Source organism: Pongo abelii, chromosome 6 (assembly GCF_028885655.2).
Source record: "Pongo abelii isolate AG06213 chromosome 6, NHGRI_mPonAbe1-v2.0_pri, whole genome shotgun sequence".
Classification (NCBI taxonomy): Eukaryota; Metazoa; Chordata; class Mammalia; order Primates; family Hominidae; genus Pongo; species Pongo abelii.
In genome coordinates, this window is record NC_071991.2 from 90256022 (window position 1) to 90272587 (window position 16566).

The following is a 16566-nucleotide window of genomic DNA, read 5'->3' on the forward strand; positions in this document are numbered from 1 at the left end:
GCCACAATGCTCAGACCATATAAGATCACATTTGTTTTCTGTTTAGGATTTCTGAGCACATTGCATCTGATAAGGCCCCAAGTTTGTGACCTAAGCTATATATTGGTAGGACAAATCCTGAGATATAAACTGGATTCTGTGTACTCCACATCAGCACAAGTTACACAGGTGGTTGAGCATTCTAATGGACAATTAAAGAACATACTTAAACTGCTGATTTGTGGTGACGAGATTATCCTAGCCTGAATATTCACTTCAGGTGAGTTGTTTGGAGCCTCAAAGCAGTGATTCCCTTACAAGGAACTTCTCATTTGCAAAGTTGATCAAAATATCTGCTCTCTTCTTTCAATTGCACATTCTTCTTTGGCAGTTTTTGACGTTCAGCCTCCACAGGGGAACTCCTAATCATCTTCTATCTTCTTAATGGCAGTGGCAGCCCATCTGGAGTGGCCACTATGAAGATGCCAGCTGCAGCAGGGCAGGTGTGCCCAAGGCTGTGCATTCCTTGGAGCTGGTTGGAGCTGGGAACAAGTTGGAGCCCAGCTCCGTTTCGAGTTGGCAGAGTGGGAGCCTCCCACTCTTGGGGACAGTATCAGCTGCCCAGATGTGGCTGTGGACCCACTCTTAGGCCCTTGGAAGCCCTCATGCCCTTGCAGGCTCAGAAGTGTCTGCTCCCACTGCTGGGCATCTCCTCACTCACGGTGCTCACTCCAATTTTGGAGCAAAGTTGTGGCCAGGCCAGGTTGCTCTCATGGCCCAGCCAGGTGTGTGCATGCTTAGGGAAGTGCTGATACATTAGCTCCCTGCTGCCTCAGCCCCCTCTAGACTTTAAGTGCCAACAAGCATGGGAGTGAGGCTGAGGGAAGGGCTGAGGGCAGCTTGGCAGGGGCCTGCAGATGCCTCTTGGAATGGACAGCCTGGGCATTGTAGATGACATGTAGATGGTGGCAGGAGGCAGACAGGCTCCTGGGTGGAAAGGGGCAGGTCCCCAGTGAAGCTCCACCTTCAAGCCAGGGACTGCCTAAGGCATGAGGGCAGGGCTGTTAATTCTGGGTGGAGTCTGTGGTCCAGAGTGAGAACTCATGGTGCTTTTCCTGGGCCTGCCCATGGCTGCCTATGGACCAATCAACATGCACTTTCTCCCTTCTGAAGCCAATAAAAACCCCAGACTCAGCCAGACTCACAGAGATGTCAGCATGACCTCCCTGGAGATAGGAGCTACCCACTCCAGGTCTCCTCTCTGCTGAGGGCCACAGACATCAGGACAACCTGCCTGTAGAGAGAAGCCTCCCATTCCAGGTCTCCCCTCCACTGAGGATTGCAGACATCAGGACAACCTGCCTGCACATAGGAGCTACCCACTCTAGAAATCTTCTCTGTTTTGGGCTGCAGGCTCGACAGGACAACTCCTGCCTGTGGAAAGGAGCTACCCAAGTTGGATCTCCTCAGGGCTATATTGTTACTCAATAAAGCACTTCTTTGGCTTGCTCACCCTTCAGTTTTCCATGTACCTCATTCTTCCTGGATGTAGGACAAGATCTTGGGACCCACTGAATGGTGGAACTGAAAGAACTTCAACACAAATAGGACTGAAACATGTCCCCTGTCCTCCTGCCCCCCATGCTCACCATGTTACAAGTGATGAGAAGGAGAGAAGAGCTGCGGCCCTTCAGGATGCCCAGACCTAAGGTCTCCCTGATCCAAGGCTGTGACACCCTCTTTGGGGCTCTGCAGTTCCTGGCATCTCCAAGCTTCTGGGCAATACAGTGTTTTCCAGAGCCTACAGTTGAAGCTGCTTGAGGTATGCCTTGTCCAGATACAGCCTCCCACAGAGCCAGCACCTGTGCTGGCACCTGGAACTGCCTACTGTGCTGCAGCAGCTAGTGTGCCCGGCTGTGTGCAGTGGCCAGATCCCACACTTGCTCACTCATGCACATCTCACTGTTCCACACCAGGATCACCCTTGGCAGGCATAAGATTTAGGCCAGTAGCATGAGCCAAGCACAGCCTGCCAGGTTGAGTGGGTGAAGCAAGTCCAGTGGGCCCAAGCAAAACACAGGCAAGGGAGCCACCAGTCAAAGAGGCTTCCAGCTGGAAAAGTGACACCCTAAGGATCCTGTGACACTCTTTGACTATTTTTCTGAACACTCAAAGAGAGGGAGAAGAAAATGACTATTAAAGAGCAAGGAGTGGAGATGATGTAAGCCCATTTTAAAATATTTTAAAATTTTCAAATTTTGTGCTGAATAATTTTTAAACACAGTATATCTTCCAGGTTAAGCTATATAAAAATATTTTTTGGTTAAAATACTTTAGTCTCTCTTGCATACAATTCTTCCAGACAAAAGGTCTAAATGAAAATAGGAGATGATTAAAAAGGGAAAAAATAATGAAGTTTTAATTACTAACTGCACCCACTGATACAACAGAAACAATAACCCTGGAACCTTAAAAGCACAGGAGTAAAAAAGGACATAAATAATATTTGTTTTCAGATTTGCAAATCTATGGAGACTGTAAAGAATCAGTGATTGCTAGAAAACTGGAAGGAGGTAGTTTGGGAGAAATATGTAAAGCACGGGATTTTTAGGGTGGTGAAACTATTCTATATGATACTGTATACATGTTCTGTACAGGTACACATGAATAGTAGTAAATAAAGATGGAGGGACTAAAGTGACTACCTAATATAAAAACAAATGGAGTTTTAGACAAGGAATATTACCAGAGGCAAATGACATTTCATAGTAATTACAGGGTCAATATATCAGGAAAACATAATATTTGTATATGTGCATTCCCTAGATATATAAATAATAATAGAACCACAAAATAAGTGAAATATGATCTAGCAAGCTAAAGGGAAAAATTCATAAGTATAGCTGGAATCTTCAACACCACTGTCAGACCAACTAGACAAAACCTTATTAAAGAATATGGAACACCTGATTGTCACTATTGATCATTATATCTGATAATATTTATAGAAGACTGTTTCCAACACCTGGAGAATACAAATTCTTCTGAATTAAACATGGGACATTTACTGATATGTCTTGAACTGTGCCATAAAACAAGTGTCATTCAAGCTCAAAGAGAACTCTTACATAGTATGTTCTCTGACCACAAGAGAAGCAAATTAGAAATTAATTAGATACCTGATACAGTTTTGCTGTGTCCCCACCCAAATCTTGTGTTGAATTATAGCTCCCATAATTTCCACATGTTGTAGGAGGGACCCAGTGGGAGATAATTGAATCAGGGAAATGATTTCCCCTATCGTGTTCTCATAATAGTGAATCAGTCTCATGAGAGCTGGTGGTTTTTATAGGGGGTTTTCCCGTTTGCTTGGTTTTCATATTCTCTTGCCTGCTGCCATGTAATATGTGCGTTTTGCTTTCTGCCATGATTGTGAACCCTCCCCAGGCATGTGGAACTGTGAGTCAATTAAACCTCTTTTTAAAAAAAATTACCCAGTATTGTGTATGTCTATGCAGCATGAAAACAGACTAATGCAGTAAATTGCTACCAATAAAGTGGGTCACTGCTGTAAAGATACTAAAAAATGTGGAATCAACTTTGGAACTAGTTAACAAGCAGAGGTTGGAACAGTTTGGAGGGCTCAGAAGAAAACAGGAAAATGTGGGAAAGTCTGGAACTTCCTAGAGACTTGTTGAATGGATTTGAACAAAATACTGATAATAATATGGAGAATAAAATTCAGGCTGAGGTGGTCTCACATGGAGATGAGTAACTTGTTGGGAACTGGAGTAAATGTGTGTCTTGCTATGTTTTAGCAAAGAGACTGGTGGCATTTTGCATCTGCCCTAGAGATTTGTGGAATTTTGAACTTGAGGGAAATGATTTAAGGTATAAGGTAGAATAAATTTCTAAGAAGCAAAGCATTCAAGAGGTGACTTGGGTGCTGTTAAAAGCATTTGGTTTTAAAAGGAAAGCAGAGCATAAAAGTTCAGAAAATTTGTGGCCTGATGATGCGTTGGAAAAGAAAAACTCATTTTCTGAGAAGAAATTCAAGTTGGCTGTAGAAATTTGCATAAGTAATGAGGAACCAAATATTAATCACCAAGACAATGGGGAAACTGTCTCCAGTGCTTGTCATAGACCTTTACAGAAGCTCCTCCCATCACATGCCCAGAGGCTTAGGAGGAAAAAATGGTTTTGTGCACCAGGCCCAGGGACCCCTACTGTGTGCAGCCTAGGAACTTGGTGCCCTGCGTCCCAGTGACTCTAGCCATGGCTAAAAGGGGCCAAGGTGCAGCTCAGGCCATGGCTTCAGAGGTTACAAGCCCCAAGCCTTGGAAGCTTCTATGTTGTGTTGAGCCTGTGGGTGCACAGAAGTCAAGAATTGAGGTTTGGGAACCTCTGCCTTTATTTCAGAGGATATATGGAAACACCTGGATGTTCAGGCAGAAGTTTGCTGCAGGGGCAGGGCCCTCATGGAGAACCTCTTCTAGGGCAGTGAAAAAGGGAAATGTAGGATTGAAGCCCCCACATATAGTCCCCACTGGGGTACTGCCTAGTGAAGCTGTGAAAAGAGGGCCACGCTCCTCCAGACTCCAGAATATTAGATTCAGTGACAGTTTGCACCATGCACCTGGAAAAGCCGCAGGCAGTCAACATGAGTCCTTGAAAGCAGCTGGGAGGGAGGCTGTACCATGCAGAGCCACAGGGGCAGAGCTTCCCAAGACAGTGGGAACCCACCTCTTGCATGAACTTGACCTGGCTGTGAGACATGGAGTCAAAGAGATCATTTTGGAGCTTTAAGATTTGATAGCCATACTTGAATTTTTACTTGCATGGGGCATATAGCCCCTTTATTTTGGCCAATTTCCCCCATTTGAAATGGCAGTATTTACCCAATGCCTGTATCCCCATTGTATCTGGGATGTAACTAACTTGCTTTTTATTTTACAGGCTCATAGATGGAAGCCTTGTCTCTGATGAAACTTTGGACTGTGGACTTTTGAGTTAATGCTGAAATGAGTTAGGACTTTGAGGGACTGTTGGAAAGCCTGATTGGTTTTGAAATGTGAGGTTATGAGATTTGGGAGGGTCCAGGGTCAGAATGATATGGTTTGGCTGTGTTCCAACCCAAATCTCATCTTGCATTGTAACTCCCACAGTTCCCATATGTTGTGGGAGGAAACTGGTGGAAGGTATTGTCATGGGGCTGGGTCTTTCCCATGCTGTTCTCTGTTTTGTTGGAAAATGCAGATGGTAATCCCTGCTTTTTTCTGTTTTTCATGTGCTTTTTAGATTTATCTCCATCCCTTTACTTTGAGCTTATAAATGTCATTGCTTGTGAGATCAGTCTTCTGAAGACGGCATACCATTCGGTCTTGCCTTTTTATCCAGCTTGTCACTCTGTGCCTTCTGATTGGGACATTCCGCCTGTTTACATTCAAGGTTAATATTGATATGTGTGGATTTCATCCTGTCATCCTGTTGTTAGCTGGTTATTATGAAGACCTGTTTGTGTGGTTGTTTTATAGGGTCACTGGTCTGTATTCTTCAGTGTGTTTTTTCTAGTGGCTGGTAACCGTCTTTCCTTTTTAGTGTTTCCTTCAGGACCTCTTGTAAGGCAGGTCTGGTGGTAGTGAATTCCTTTAGCATTTGTTTATCTGAAAAGGATCTATTTCTCCTTTGCTTATGAAGCTTAGTTTGGCTGGATATAAATTCTTGGTTGGAGTTTCTTTTTTTTGAGAATGCTGAACCTCTTCTGGTTTCTGTTGAAAGGTCCACTGTCAGCTTGATGGGGTTCCTTTGTATGTGACCTACACTTTCCCTCTAGCTGCCTTTAACATTTTTTCTTTCATTTTTAACCTTGGATAATCTGATGACTATGTGATGAAGAGATGGCCTTTTGTGTATTATCTGTAGGCATTCTCTACATTTCATGAATTTCAACATTGAGGTTGGGGAAATTTTCACAGATGATATCCTGAAATATGTTATCCAAGTTGGTTGCTTTCTCTCCATCTTCTTTAGGGACACAAATAGATCATAGATTTGCTCTCTTTACGTAATCCAATATTTCCTGAAGGTTTTCTTTGTTCATTTTGGTTATTTCCTTTATTTTTGTCTGACAGAGTTACTTCCTTGAATCAGTCTTTGAGCTCTGAAATTCTTTCCTTAGCTCAGTTTATTTTGCTCTTAACACTTGCAACTGCCTTATGAAATACTTGTGTGTTTTCTAGTTCTATCAGATCAGTTTGGTTCTTTCTTATAATGGCTATTTCATCTATCAGCTTATGTATCATTATTTTCTGAAGATTCCTTGAATTGAGTTTCAACCTTCTCCTGAATCTCAATGATCTTCATTCTTATCTATATTCTGAATTCTATTTCTCTCATTTCAGCCATTTCAACCCAGTTAAGAACTCTTGCTGGGGAGCTAATGTGGCTGTTTGGACAACAGGGGACATGCTGACCATTTGAGTTGCCAGAGTTCTTGAGCTGATTCCTTCTCATCTGTGTGGGTTGATGTTCCTTTAATGTGATATAATTTGAGTACCATCATTTGACTTCTTTTCTGGTTGTGTCCAGGGGGCTAATACTTTGTACAGGCTCTCTATTTGTATCTGAGTTTTGGACAGTGATTTCACAGGGTGGTATATTAACAAAGTATTTTTGGTGTTGAAGTTTGGGTTGTGATCCAATAGATGGCTCGTAAGCATAATGGCTAGTAGATAGGCTCTTGCTCAGCCATGTGGCTCCTCTCTATTTCCTGATGTTGGCAGCCATGCTCCCTCTCAGTGCTCTGAAAGTGTGGGCTCCTCCCCTGCTGAAGTGCTGACTGCAGATCTCAACTTGGCACTCCCAGGCTGCACACCACAGTCCTTGGGTGAACCCAGGCTTTGTTTCTTCCTCAGGTTAGAGGCAGCAGGAGAAGGGACTCTGGCAGTTGCTGTGGCAGAGGGCCTTCCACTAGTGTCTTGGGGCTCTACCCCAGAAGAATGCAGAGCTGCTTGGTGTGATCAACCTAGAGTAGGGTAGCTGTGATATGTGCCCAAGCTGAGAGGCCCTGCTTGGTGATGACCAGGGGCATGGGGAGCTTGTTGGGGAGCAGAGTGACCCCTTCTCCTTAGGGCAGCTGTGACTTGCTTGAGGTGTTGTTAAAGCACTGGTGGTCTTTGCTCCTTACCCAGTCTGAGGCCAGCAAGGGCAGTACCAATGCAGCAGTAGTGGCAATGGAGTCTTTGGTTGCCTCTGGGAGCTCCACCTCAGAGAAGTGTAGAGCCCTTGCTACTGGCAACAAACAAACAAACAAACAAACAAACAAACAAACAAAAAACCCTCAGTTTTAAATAACCTTTGGATCAAAGAAGACATCATAGGTAAAATTTGAAAATATTTTGAATAAATCAGAATGAACATATTAAACATCAATGTTTGTGGGAGGGAACTAAAATTATGTTTAGATAAAAGTGTATAGATTTTTTATTCTTATAATAGAAAGGAAAAATGGCCTAAAACCAATTATCTGAATGTTCCACTTACAAAGCTAGAAAAGAACAAGTAAATTGAATGCAAAGTATGTAGAAGAAGAGAACTAATAAAGATAAGAAAAGCAATCAATGACACAGAAAATGGACAAACAGTATATTAATACATAAAAATGTTTGTTCTTTTAAACTATTAACATAACTGACAAACCTGTAGCAGGAGTGATTAAAAATAGAGAAAGAGAAAGACAGGGAAAGGGTAGCAATTTAAAATTGTGATAATAAATGAGGGGCTACCATTTCAAACCTAAAAGTATAAAATATTTAAAAATTTTATGAACACCTTTATTCCAATAACTTTTTTTAAGTTTGAAAAACTCTATGTCTCATTCTTAGTGTTTTAAGAAAACTAATTTAATATAAAATTGAGAAACAGAAAATGTTTAGGTCAAACTCATCTAAAATTATTTTAGGAAAGAAGAAATAAATAATAGAATAACATTCCTGTACACAGTAAAAATATGACTTAGATGCATGCTCACAAAGCAGGTAAATCCTGTAGTTTGCTATTTCCAAATGAGAATCTCAAAAAATGAGATGAGATTGCTTCAGAAAAAATTAGTAAAATAAAATTACATTTGTAAATGAAAAACTGGAAGAAACACAAAAATGAATAAGCACATTTATTTTAAGGCAAATATGTTTAAATATTTTTTGTGTTTTCACTTGAAAATGCTCTGCATTTTAAATTAATTAAATAAAAACCAATGTATAATAGAAAAATTCAACGATGTCAAAAGTTTGTTTTTTTTAAAGTTATATTTGATAAGAGTTTTGATAATCTGTACAAAAAGAAATAACAGGGAGAGAAAAAATAACACAGGCTATAATTATTAGGATTGAATGGGGAACATCATGATAGGATTTAAAGAGGAGGTAATATGAAGTGGTTTTCAACTTCTTTTTTTTTATTTTTTTTATTTTTTTGAGACAGAGTCTAGCTCTGTTGCCAGGCTGGAGTGCAGTGTGGTATGATCTCAGCTCACTGCAACCTCTGCCTCCCAGGTTCAAGAGATTCTCCCACCTCAGCCTCCTGAGTAGCTGGGATTACAGGCACACGCCACTAAGCCCCGCTAATTTTTGTATTTTTAGTATAGACTGGGTTTCACCATGTTGGCCAGGATGGTCTCCATCTCTTGACCTCATGGTCTGCCCACCTTGGCCTCCCAAAGTGCTGGGATTACAGGTGTGAGTCACCGCGCCCAGCCTCGACTTCTATATTTGCTAATAAATTTGAAAATTAGAATGACTTGGACAAATTCTTTCAAAACAACAGTTTTTAAAGTGACAGAAGTAGAAATATGCCAATAACTCTGTAAATTTCTAAACTGTGTGCCAAGTCACAATAAGATGACACCATGAACTCAGAGTGGTGTCACAATATATTTAAAGTCAGAGATATAGAAGATAAAAATATAAAACTTTGTTTTTATCAATGTATCTATAAACAAATACAACTTTCATAGGAAAAGGTAAGTTAACATCTTTGTGACACTAGGGTTGACCAAGATTTAGATACATCATGCAAAAAATATTAAGCAGTAGAGAATTATAGAAAAAAATAGTTACTTTTGTTTATTAACTGAACTACTAAGAGCATGTAAGTCAATAGGCAAAGTGGAGGAATATGTTTTCAATAATATATTTGACATAATACTCATACACAGGATATTCAGACTCTACCTAGAAACGCAATAGGAAGGAAATATGACAAATTTCTCTAATCATATGGTAAATATGGGTTAAAACCACCATGATATACAGATTGAGCATTGCTATTCTAAAAATCCAAAATCCAAAATTCTCCTAAACAGAAACTCTTTGAGAACTGACATGACACCACAAGTGGAACATTCCACATCTGACACCTTTGCTTTCTGATGGCTTGATGTACACAAAATTTCTTTCATGTACAAAATTATTTAAAATATTGTAGTCAAACCTCTTTTCTCCAATAAAGAAAAATCTGACTTTCTGAATTAATGCTTGAGAAATGTCCTTTTCCTACTGGTTCACATTTAGCCCAAAAATGGCATTTGATTCAACAGCATACAGCTCCTGTGAGTCCATATTCAACATTTTTGATACATTTGATTCATCTTTAGTTTCTACAGAAGACAAGATGGAGAAGATGGCTTAGTATGAAGGGTTGTTGAATTTTGTCAAAGGCCTTTTCTGCATCTATTGAGATAATCATGTGGTTTTTGTCTTTGGTTCTGTTTATATGCTGGATTACATTTATTGATTTGCATATATTGAACCAGCCTTGCATCCCAGGGATGAAGACTTCTTCATCACGGTGGATAAGCATTTTGATGTGCTGTTGGATTCGGTTTGCCAGTATTTTATTGAGGATTTTTGCATCAATGTTCATCAAGGACATTGGTCTAAAATTCTCTTTTTTTGTTGTGTCTCTGCCAGGCTTTGGTATCAGGATGATGCTGGCCTCATAAAATGAGTTAGGGAGGATTCCCTCTTTTTCTATTGATTGGAATAGTTTCAGAAGGAATGGTACCAGCTCCTCCTTGTACCTCTGGTAGAATTCGGCTGTGAACCCATCTGGTCCTGGACTTTTTTTGGTTGGTAAGCTATTGATTATTGCCACAATTTCAGCTCCTGTTATTGGTCTATTCAGAGATTCAACTTCTTCCTGGTTTAGTCTTGGGAGGGTGTATGTGTCAAGGAATTTATCCATTTCTTCTAGATTTTCTAGTTTATTTGCGTAGAGGTGTTTGTAATATTCTCTGATGGTAGTTTGTATTTCTGTGGGATTGGTGGTGATATCCCCTTTATCATTTTTTATTGCATCTATTTGATTCTTCCCTCTTTTTTTCTTTATTAATCTTGCTAGCGGTCTATCAATTTTGTTGATCCTTTCAAAAAACCAGCTCCTGGATTCATTAATTTTTTGAAGGGTTTTTTGTGTCTCTATTTCCTTCAGTTCTGCTCTGATTTTAGTTATTTCTTGCCTTCTGCTAGCTTTTGAATGTGTTTTCTCTTGCTTTTCTAGTTCTTTTAATTGTGATGTTAGGGTGTCAATTTTGGATCTTTCCTGCTTTCTCTTGTGGGCATTTAGTGCTATAAATTTCCCTCTACACACTGCTTTGAATGTGTCCCAGAGATTCTGGTATGTTGTGTCTTGGTTCTCGTTGGTTTCAAAGAACATCTTTATTTCTGTCTTCATTTCGTTATGTACCCAGTAGTCATTCAGGAGCAGGTTGTTCAGTTTCCATGTAGTTGAGCGGTTTTGAGTGAGATTCTTAATCCTGAGTTCTAGCTTGATTGCACTGTGATCTCAGAGATTGCTATAATTTCTGTTCTTTTACATTTATTGAGGAGAGCTTTACTTCCAAGTATGTGGTCAATTTTGGAATAGGTGTGATGTGGTGCTGAAAAAAATGTATATTCTGTTGATTTGGGGTGGAGAGTTCTGTAGATGTCTATTAGGTCCACTTGGTGCAGAGCTGAGTTCAATTCCTGGGTATCCTTGTTGACTTTCTGTCTCGTTGATTTGTCTAATGTTGACAGTGGGGTGTTAAAGTCTCCCATTATTAATGTGTGGGAGTCTAAGTCTCTTTGTAGGTCACTCAGGACTTGCTTTATGAATCTGGGTGCTCCTGTATTGGGTGCATATATATTTAGGATAGTTAGCTCTTCTTGTTGAATTAATCCCTTTACCATTATGTAATGGCCTTCTTTGTCTCTTTTGATCTTTGTTGGTTTAAAGTCTGTTTTATCAGAGACTAGGATTGCAACCCCTGCCTTTTTTTGTTTTCCATTTGCTTGGTAGATCTTCCTCCATCCTTTTATTTTGAGCCTATGTGTGTCTCTGCATGTGAGATGGGTTTCCTGAATACAGCACACTGATGGATCTTGAGTCTTTATCCAATTTGCCAGTCTGTGTCTTTTAATTGGAACATTTAGTCCATTTACATTTAAAGTTAATATTGTTATGTGTGAATTTGATCCTGTCATTATGATGTTAGCTGGTTATTTTGCTTGTTAGTTGATGCAGTCTCTTCCTAGTCTCGATGGTCTTTACATTTCGGTATGATTTTGCAGTGGCTGGTACCGGTTGTGCCTTTCCATGTTTAGCGCTTCCTTCAGGAGCTCTTTTAGGGCAGGCCTGGTGGTGACAAAATCTCTCAGCATTTGCTTGTCTGTAAAGTATTTTATTTCTCCTTCACTTATGAAGCTTAGTTTGGCTGGATATGAAATTCTGGGTTGAAAATTGTTTTCTTTAAGAATGTTGAATATTGGCCCCCACTCTCTTCTGGCTTGTAGGGTTTCTGCTGAGAGATCCGCTGTTAGTCTGATGGGCTTCCCTTTGATGGTAACCCGACCTTTTTCTCTGGCTGCCCTTAACATTTTTTCCTTCATTTCAACTTTGGTGAATCTGACAATTATGTGTCTTGGAGTTGCTCTTCTCGAGGAGTATCTTTGTGGCGTTCTCTGTATTTCCTGAATCTGAATGTTGGCCTGCCTTGCTAGATTGGGGAAGTTCTCCTGGATAATATCCTGCACAGTGTTTTCCAGCTTGTTTCCATTCTCCCCGTCACTTTGAGGTACACCAATCAGACGTAGATTTGGTCTTTTCACATAGTCCCACATTTCTTGGAGGCTTTGCTCGTTTCTTTTTATTCTTTTTTCTCTAAACTTCCCTTCTCGCTTCATTTCATTCATTTCATCTTCCAGGGCTGACACCCTTTCTTCCATTTGATCGCATCGGCTCCTGAGGCTTCTGCATTCTTCACGTAGTTCTCGAGCCTTGGTTTTCAGCTCCATCAGCTCCTTTAAGCACTTCTCTGTATTGGTTATTCTAGTTATACATTCTTCTAAATTTTTTTCAAAGTTTTCAACTTCTTTGCCTTGGTTTGAATATCCTCCCATAGCTCGGAGTAATTTGATCGCCTGAAGACTTCTTCTCTCAGCTCGTCAAAGTCATTCTCCATCCAGCTTTGTTCCGTTGCTGGTGAGGAACTGCGTTCCTTTGGAGGAGGAGAGATACTCTGCTTTTTAGAGTTTCCAGTTTTTCTGCTCTGTTTTTTCCCCATCTTTGTGGTTTTATCTACTTTTGGTCTTTGATGATGGTGATGTACAGATGGGTTTTTGGTGTGGATGTCCTTTCTGTTAGTTTTCCTTCTAACAGACAGGACCCTCAGCTGCAGGTCTGTTGGAGTACCTGGCCGGCCATGTGAGGTGTCAGTCTGCCCCTGCTGGGGGGTGCCTCCCAGTTTGGCTGCTCGGGGGTCAGGGGTCAGGGACCCACTTAAGGAGGCAGTCTGCCCGTTCTCAGATCTCCAGCTGCATGCTGGGAGAACCACTGCTCTCCTCAAAGCTGTCAGACAGAGACATTTAAGTCTGCAGAGGTTACTGCTGTCTTTTTGTTTGTCTGTGCCCTGCCCCCAGAGGTGGAGCCTACAGAGGCAGGCAGGCCTCCTTGAGCTGTGGTGGGCTCCACCCAGTTCAAGCTTCCAGGCTGCTTTGTTTACCTAAGCGAGCCTGGGCAATGGCGGGCGCCCCTCCCCCAGCCTCGCTGCCGACTTGCTGTTTGATCTCAGACTGCTGTGCTAGCAATCAGCAAGACTCCGTGGTGGGCGTAGGACCCTCTGAGCCAGGTGGGGGCTATACTCTCCTGGGCCACCGTTTCCTAAGCCCGTCGGAAAAGCACAGTATTCGGGTGGGAGTGGCCCGATTTTCCAGGTGCCATCTGTCACCTCTGGAAAGGGAACTCCCTGACCCCTTGTGCTTCCTGAGGGAGGCAATGCCTCGCCCCTGCTTCGGCTGGCGCACGGTGTGCTCACCCACTGACCTGTGCCCACTGTCTGGCACTCCCTAGTGAGATGAACACGGTACCTCAGATGGAAATGCAGAAATCACCCATCTTCTGAGTCGCTCACGCTGGGAGCTGTAGACCGGAGCTGTTCCTATTCAGCCATCTTGGCTCCTCCCCCGAAGATGGCTTAGTATTGAAGAAGTTGATTCCCTTCCTAATGCACAAATACATACATTTGAAGCTACTCCACAGGTTAACCCATTAGATAAGCTGAGACCAAAGTTAACTCCTGGAATGACTGAAATAAGAGGAAACAGCTCTGCAGTTCTGCAAGCTAATTGTGACTTGGAAGAGGAGAGGACCACCCTGTGTTTGCAGTCATTGAGGGAGAAGCAGCCTCAGGTATCTGGAGACAGCCATGCCCATGTGACCACATAGGGAGCATGCAAAGTCCACACGTTGATTACATACACTGCCTCCTGTCCTGTTTGCTCTAGATTACAGGGAATCCCTGTTACTGTGGAGTGATGGACCTTTCCCAAGGGAAACCTAAAGGCAAATTTTGCTCATGGACTCTGAGCACAAGGACAACCTCTTCTCTGAGCTTTTGCCATGACAACAGATCCCTGCATATGCAAATTGAGTAGCAGATTCACAACTTTAGTTTTGGTGTCCATGACTCATGTAGATTTCACTTCTACACTGTAACAGAGCTTTTAGAACATTATAAAGATCCTAGGTCTTGCATGTTTTTTGAACTGTTGCTTGCTATATCTCTAGATGGGACTTCTTTTAGCCTGTGATATATCTGCCATGTGGTAATCTGCAGGTGAACTACATATGATGGATTGATTGGATCCCTTTACCATCAATGTTACAGGAATTTTTAAAAGTATCATTATAAACAAAAAGTTAGGATTCAGAAGTTAAAATGAGGACCAGTCAAGCCAAAGTAAACTCTCCTGTCCTCAGAGGGTATTAACTAGGTCTGCTTTCATGTGGATGAGATAGCACACCTATAGCAACACACACATCAGTGGTGGTTTTTTTCATACAGTATGTGAACTTAGTGTTTGTATCTGTCAGATGCTGTTACTTATTCAGATCTGCTGTTACTTATTCAGATAAACGTGGTGCCTATTGAAACAACAGGATAGAACTATAGGTATTCAGGAAGACTACAAAAACATTTTGGTGATTTAGCTAACACTTTTTAATGGCTGTAGTAATTCAGTGAGGCAACACTGGGGCATTTGTTATGAAGAATTCTATTACTTTCTGAAGGACAAATGCTTAATATTGGATGAGTATTTCAGCATTGTGAATGTTTGAAATTATTTTGTCTAAGAGTTTTTGTATAATCTTCCAGAAGTAGTGATGTTTCTAGTTGCTATAATTCAAGTTTTGGGAGTCCAAAAAAATAAAAGACTGCCTTCCTTTTAAGAAAAAAATAAATGCAAGTTTCTGGCCACAAGGGCATAATGCAGTTCAATTAAGTGTTGAAGTAGTTTAGAGTTACACTGCTTTTCTCCTCTGCAAAAGGTACTGGTAAGTAAACCAGCTTTTCTGAATAGTCATTCTTAAAATTTCAGACTTACAATGTTAGTAGTAGAATTTTATTTAAAGGCCCTAAGTACTGATTTTTTAACGAGTGCTTTAATTTAAAACAAGTATTTGGAATAGCTGCTACAATGTATTCTTCCATGTCATTTTTTTTAAGTTGACATGCAGTCTAATTGTTGTTTCATAAAAACTGGATATTTTCCTATGCTCATAATTAGTTTATGAACCATGAAGAAAATGAAACTAGAAGATTCCCGAACAAGTCAGAAAATAAGAATTTCAGTGGTTGATGATGTTGAGATTATTGTTAAACTATAATTAATAATTTGGATAGCAGTACTTATCTCTGTTGTAAACTCTCATAGCTGAATTAAGTATAATTTATAGAATCTCAGTGCAGTTAATTCTTAATGGGAAATCTGAAATCTAAAATTTAGATTTAAAAGGTACTGCATAACCATTATATCCATAAATTGCTTAGCTCCTTTTTATCATTTAGAATAATATGTATCATTACTGGAGTGAGCTGTTCTTGAAGTTATTTCAAGTTCTAGTGTTCACTTCTAAGTAACAGAACTGAATGTACAGTTCTAGATATTTGGCAGTAAAATAGCCAAATCCATTCTTATGTCTTTTTGTGACTGTGCTCTGTACTATTGGTGAGTGCTGCATAGTTTCTACACTGGCTGCTACAAAATGTGATTTTACATCCCTATGGCTATTGCCAAGGCTACAAAAAAAGCAAAGCTGTATTTGTATACAACACTAACCCTTTGACTAGTAATGCATGTTTCTGCTTGATGTGCCTTGTTTGAGTTACTTTTTTGTGCTAATAAAGGATGTTTGGTGTTCTTGTAACAAAATTGAAATAAATAAATAAATTTAAGTACGTAGAAATAGTATTGTCAAACTCAACATACAGTGTAGGGATTAATGTCTAAATTTAACATTTTATTTGGAGAAGCAAAAATTGCAATTCAGAGCATACACGTAGATCCGGTGGTCTTCGATATGTCTGAAGAACAAAGAAAAGGTTAGGGTTTTATTAGGAAGATAAATATTGCGTATGGTTTTGAAAGAAAGCTCATGGGCACTAAAGAATCTTTTGGGAGTCAGTAAACTCTGATTGGTGAGTGACGGTGATAGGTGATACTAATTTTAGAGTCATGGCAGGTGGTTTAACCCGCTACTAGGTAAAACTGGTCTTAAGTTTGCAGCAGACCATTTCTGCAGCTGGCAGAAAATTCAGTTCTTGGAGCAGTGCTATACGCCCCCACTGACTTTTGATTCTGATTAACTGAGTATGACAAGAATGACTTGATTTGTAAAATTATCGTTCAGAGTGTGAAAAATATTTTCTCTATTCTTCTATGAGAAAGGATAAGTCAATATTCTGCAAAGTATTGTTTGCTTTTATTGTTCACCTACTTTATTTAAATTTAATTTGTCTGTAGGGTCTATATATTATAATTGAAATCTTGCTGTGTTCTTGATGGTTCATTGGGAAAAACAGGTGGTAACAAAGTGATTTCAACTTATTTGATTGTTTCACTTTATCCCTTTAGCCTGGGCATGCTTAAACAATTGTACAATATTAGGATGTGCTACACTTGCTTACATATTCCTTTTTAATGGTGGTTTCGTGTTGACATTTTATCACATATATTAGATTACTCACTTTCTGGGATATTCTGCTCACTT

General features: G+C 40.4%; 1 pseudogene; it reads left to right on the forward strand.

Moving 5' to 3' along the window:
• Window positions 1–455: 455 nt before the first annotated feature.
• Window positions 456–14258, forward strand: LOC100456263 (suppressor of cytokine signaling 5-like; annotated as a pseudogene).
• Window positions 14259–16566: the final 2308 nt, after the last annotated feature.